The following is a 6706-nucleotide window of genomic DNA, read 5'->3' as shown; positions in this document are numbered from 1 at the left end:
TGTATCTTCCCAAAAGGATATATTGGCTATAAAGGCACTTAAATAATTACTCGATTGATCTTCTCAGCAAGGCGGGTCTATTGAAATTCGCTCGTCGGCCATGACATCCTGTATTAAGTCAAACACTCTTTCTAATATCCAAGATCTTGAAGCATTAAATGAGTCAATTAGAAGAGCATTACATGGCGAGGAAGAATTCACGGATTCTACCATATTACGATTATAATACCTGTTCAAGGTCCTTCAATGAATCAATTGCCTTCACATATGTTAGGAGAAAGTGTTGTAATTGCTACCACAACTAGCACAACATTTACCTCCCCAAGACTAATAAACCTGGATGCATCCATGGATAGGGATCCGACATAGGTGCGGATCGGCAACCCACCGACGATGAACCAAATTCACATGGTGAGCCTAAGGAGACAGTGTCTTCACGGACACCAGAGGAAGCTGTGGAACAGATGCCAAGTATGACTGCTTCAGTGATCTTCCCAGAGATTCTAACTCTTGACCAATCATCTCAAGATGACATGTAACTTGTCTTGTACAAGGATTGGGAATCGCAAACTCCCATTGCACCACTGTTCACCTCCTTAAGGATGGCTCCAGCGTTTCTTGTAGGTACTTCTGGATCTCGGAGCTATGAGCGTAGTGTATACGCGAGGATGAGTGAAACAACAATCTCTAAACCGAGTGATAGAATGCTAAGCGAAATACCGCGAGAAGGCAGTGAAGCACCTACCACCCAAAACACACCTAAAGACATGTCATAGTACGTGACAAAATCATATCTTGAAGAGCAGTTGGCATTCAAATATGAATACCTCAAAGAACAACTGGCTCTAAAGGATCCATATCTGAAGGTTGAATTGTCTGTTAGGGATTATCAGATTTCCCGTCTTTCCGAGCAACTTGAACTTCAACAAGCATCATTTGCTAGCTTAAGGAAATTCATGGAGTAATCAATTTCACACTCAGAAAAGGGAAAGGAAATTGCCAATATTGAGCCAAAGTTCTCAGTTAGCCAGAAAGTGCCAATCCCAACTCCTACTGGAATAATTTTTGCCAGTATCAGGCCAAAGTCCTTAGTCAGTAAGCAAGTCTCTTTTTTAGAACGATCTATTTAAGAGATCCCTGACTTGATCTTGCCTGCTCAATCAACCCCGGCTATAAAGGATAACACAACTGAGGGAGAGAAAAGGGTAGAGAAAAAAAGTAGTTGCTACTGTGGACTTAATTCAAGATGCATTTCAAGCAGCTGGCACTGAATATGATGAGTTTAGAGATAATCTAGAGGAAGAGAAGAGTGAAAAGAGAATTGATGAAAGGGTGCTGATCAAATCTAGAGCTGCTGAGAAGAGTTCTATGACTCATGGGGAGCAATCAAAATCTAAACAAGATCTTCTGAGTCAAGTCATTAAAGCTCAGAGGAATCTTCTATCGGAGGTATATGCTCCAAGGCTCCTATTCTCAGAGTTTGAGTTGGAAGGTTTGGAGGAAGGGGAGATAAATGAGAGCGATGTTCCCACGGGATGTGAACCTACATTTGAAGAGGTAGAGATGGTAGAAAGGAATATGATCATATAAGATGAAGAATATGAAGATGAAGATGCCTTTTTGGATGAGTGTTTGTACTATGAAATGACTGAAGAGATCAAACTATCTTATGAAGTAATTTAAGATGAGGCAGAGAGATTAAGTGCAAGAGTACAGAGAGCCATTCAAAGAAAGGAAGCTAGATAATCTATATAATCATATGTCCAGGAGGATAGAAAAGAAGTAAATGGGATGATATAAAAAGGAAAATGGAAAAATCAGAAATCTATCTTAAATCAGAAACTGGCAACATGAATCTTTTCAACATTGTGGAAAATTTTAGAAAGTTCTATGACAACATTCATGAGCTCTATCATGTGTTCGGTCAAGTGATCACTGGTACCACTATGAATGTTCTAAAGAATGGATGGAGGATTAATGTTAACCACCTTGATGGGTTTTAAATAAAGATATCCACGAGTGTTCTAAAAAAGCTTAACATTCTTGAATTGTTTGTCTTGACCTCAAAGATCCCATGGTTGTCATCAAATAAGAATATATATTTCAAAGACAAGCTTCAGAATATGATGATGGATGTGTTTCATCAAGCATTCTTTCAACCATTCGTGATCAACATATTTGTATATGGTAGAATGCATAATATCTCATTGTTTGATAACCACTTAAGACTTATTCATTTTCAATAGCTCACTTTTCTGGAAAGTTAATTAAGAAGCAAGAGATCAAAACTTGAAGCTCCATGAGTGAAAAGATCAGAAGCAGACCTCAAAGTTGTTAAAGTTATATATGCTTACAGGCTAAATGACAAGATGATCAGAGATTCTAAGAAAGACATGAAGAAGCTGACCAGGGTATATCATGAGATGGTGTTTATTAATGGATGCATAAATTGATCTTCTAAAAGATAGTGAACCTATTATCAACACAGATGATAAAGGGGATCTAGTATTTAAGATCAATAAGAAGAAGATCAAGATCAAATATTTTAGAGTAAGTGAATCAGGCCCAATAAAGCAAGCCTTGTTGGATGTTAAAGCTTTCACATGCAAATCTGACAAGGTTGCACTGAATCCAATCATGGAGATTCTTGAAGATGTAATGGAAGAAGAATCTGTCAATGATACCAAGATAGTACGCAGACATCCTAAAAGGATAATTGTCTTTGTAATGGTAAGAAGGTCTATATTGTTGTTTGAACTTATTCCTAAATGCTCCAATATCATATATCTTCAATTGATGCTTAATAAACTGAACAATCCACCTCCAGTTAATGCACTTGAAATAGAAGCTCATGATTTTGTACAAGCACGACTGAATGATCTTCCGAATCAAAGAAAAAGAACATCTCTTCCAGAATCAACAAGAACATCAAATCCCAGGAAGATAGCTACCAAGAGAAAGTCTATTCAGGCTCAATCTACTCAAGAATGAGAAGGTAGTCAACGCAAGAAGCAAAAGAAGACAAAGATAAAGAAGACTTAGATTATCTGTCCAGGCTAGAGGAACTCTTTTTTATAATCTGTAATTTAAGAAATATGAAATTATATATGTAATCCAGAATGCATTTAATATTATTCTCTATTTTCAATATGTACTTTTTCTCATTGTCAGTTGAGTTATCCTTAGGGATTTGCTTGTTGAACTCTAAGAAACAAAAAAAGGGAGATTGTAAGAAATAATGTAATGTAATATGTAACTGGGGAAATATAACTCAACATGAAGAATAAACAGATAAATAATATTAAACTGTGAAGCACGGGAACCATGAAGATGAAAACTGGATAAATACAAAGAATTAAAAGATGTAACTAATGCTCTAATTCCGTAACCAGGTCATGGGAAAAAGTTCATTAAGATGTTCAAGCCTCCATGAAAAATAAAATGTCAAAGGACTTCTAGTGTTAATAAAATTATTTGATTTGAAGTATTAAAGATCAAAGGTACAGTGAATGAAGCAATGAATAACCAACCAAGTTGTATCAATTCAGAATTATAAAAGAAATTGAATTAGATCAATTCAGGTTAGTTGTTTATGAACCAGACCAGTGCACCAAACATCAGCATATTAGAAAGGGTTTAATTTAATTATACAGAAGAATTATTATTGTTACAATTTCAGGAGTTCAAGAGGTGCAAAATTATCCAAGACATAATTTCTAGTGGTCGCAAGTCAGGGTAAAGTTAAGCTACACCAAAGGTCGCAACTTAGATTTATCAATATAAGTCAAGTACTACTCTAGTACTCGCAAGTTAGAAACTTCTTTAAGGCAAATATTATCTATGTGGTCGTAAGTCAGTAAAGCAAGAACACATTTTTGTGGTCGCCACTAAGAGGAAAAGTTTCCAAGGCAACTCCTTTCCTTGTGGTCTCAAGTAAGCAAGGAAGACAGGTATCTCTTGTAGTCTCCAATAAAGAAAAAGACCAAGGCAAGTTAGTTCCCTGTGGTTGCAAGTAAACAGAATAGCAAGGCACTTGGATTCCCTCTTGTCTCCAGTTATTCACTTGGTATACACATTGGATACAGAAATAAATAAATTGGTTTGAGTGGACACAAATGATCCACCTGTCCAATACTTTTGAAAGTCTACAAAGAAGAAGAATGAATTAAATTTATTCAGTTATCTTCCTCAACAACCAACTGTATTTCTTAAGAAGCTCCACTGAAGGCTCTATTTATTAAGCTTGTAAATCTACTGTTGTATAGTCGAATTTATTATAGCTAATCATTTAATTAATTAGATTGTAGCAACCTCAAGGTTATATTAATAAAATAATATATTCCTCGAATTGTTTTGTGTTTATTTTTTATTCCGTTAATATAACGAAGAACTTGAAATGAATCAAAAAATATTATAGGTATTGTGTTCAACCCCCCTTCTACGATACTTTGGGACTAACAGTAGGCTTCTCATCGTATCAGGATTAACCCATGTAGGCATCTCATCATATTAAGAGAAGCCTTGCAAAATGCAATTCTTAACAAACCCCAGGGCCTGGCTTGATACAAGAAGCCTAGGGTAATGAGTAATCTATAAGAAACCTCTTTTATTAAGTTTTATGATAACCCTCATAACATACCCTAATAAATATCTCAATATCCCTGTCATATCAACCTATTTAGGTCCATGATTCCTATTTTCACACGTAGCAAGCCCATCCATTGTACCAATCCAACACATTCCTTTGTGGGCCATATGTGGCGCCCTCCAAACCCGTGTCAGAAGTTTCAGGTCCACACACATACATACCTTATTTATAACATGCTTATAACAATAATAAAGATAATAATAATATACAGTGACCCTACTTACCAACTATCACGGACCGCAACAGGTTAAAGTATGTCCACAAGCCACACACACACACTTATATTACAAACGTCCAAATCCCAACTATTCAGACTTAGAACTGAACATTAAACATTATTACAAACTTTTACAAACTTAAACTATCTCAAAAGCTGCCAGCTAGCTTAACTCGATCAACCTGGACCCCTAGCTCTCGCACTGGATTGGGGATCCTCGCTACCAACTGGTTCTTTCTTAACTGGAAAGGAACATAAACAACATCGCACAAATGAGCTAACTAGCTCAGCAAGTCACAATGACAAGACTGAGAATAATGATCATCAAGTGAAAAGGATTAAGGTATCAAGTGAATAATGATTAATGATTTAGAATTGGATATTATATTTTTATTTTAAAAACCAAGGTTAGGCTGCTGATCAGTCACGCACTAACCCCGAGCAAGGCACACAGCTCTGCTCTAATTACTGGATCCAAGGCACACATTGGCCTAACTTGACCACCAATCTGGCCTCGCCATGAATCTGGTCCACAATTTTATAAAACAATCAAATTCTAACATAATAACAGAATAAACAGTGTAAAGCAATAAACAAAATCATAAGCAACATTGGATATTCAACAATGAAATGGTTTCAATCTTCACAAATGATCAATATGTCAATTTCAAAGAATGGATGTTAGGTAATGAAAGAATTGGATAACAAAGGAATCAAAGTTTTAAGGTTGCAAGGATTTGGTCTTTCAACGCATAAGGTATAATGGTTTGAGTATGTAATCAATTTGGGTCAGTGTTTGGCATTTAGTTTGTATGTATTTGTGGAGTAGTATCGTATATCTGTGATTCGTATTCGGGTATACAACAATCAATGATTCAGAAAGAATAAGGTTTACGGATCAAAGATCAACAACTGGAATCAAGGTTTAGGGTTCAGTTCTTCAAAGCACTTGCAATATGAAACAAGACTATTAATCAACTACAATATATCTCGAGAAAGTTCAGAACACTTGCCTAATATTAGCTTGCTATTCTTCTCTAACTTCCGATCACAATCTCCTACTCCTCAACTATCAGTTTCCCTTTCCTACGCCTTGCCTCTTCTGCTCACATATCATAAACATCTATCAATACTCAACTCATACGATTCTATTTGATATACACTTCTATCTACCCTTCGTTTTACCCAAATGCGATTAACGGATTGAAAGTTATGCTATAAACAAGTAAACACCGAACATATAGACCGTCAGTCAAGCAACAAGTCACATATAACACATAACACGTCAAAAAATCAATGATATATCATTTATAAAGGAGTCTTGGGTCATAAACAAGCTTTCGGGTATTTAATATGATTTTTAAAATATTTTTCGGAATTAAAACGGATCGTTGGATCAATTTTAAAGCAATAAACAGGGTTCGGTTGGCTACATCTGGCTTCAAAATAATTTTCTAATAATTATCGAGCCTTGAAAACAATTTAAAATAATATTTTAAAGCTCGAAACTATTTTTTAGAATTTTTATATCATTTTTAAATAATTAAATCTAATTAAATAATTAATTAAAATCAATTAATAATTAATTAAAATCAATTAATAATTAATTAAATCAATTAATTTTCGAATTAATTGACCAATTAATCAATTAATTATTAACTAAAATTAATTAACTAATTTCATATTTATTTTTGAATTAAAAAATAATTTTTGGAATTAAAATAATAATTTTTGGAATTTTCAGAAATTAAAAATGAATTTTTATAATTAAAATAAATAGGAAATATGATTTTTAAACATTTTATAAAAAGGAATCCTATTTTTGAAAACTTGCAACTACA

Source organism: Apium graveolens, chromosome 6 (assembly GCF_009905375.1).
Source record: "Apium graveolens cultivar Ventura chromosome 6, ASM990537v1, whole genome shotgun sequence".
In the NCBI taxonomy this organism is placed as follows: domain Eukaryota; kingdom Viridiplantae; phylum Streptophyta; class Magnoliopsida; order Apiales; family Apiaceae; genus Apium; species Apium graveolens.
This window is presented reverse-complemented; position numbering follows the sequence as displayed.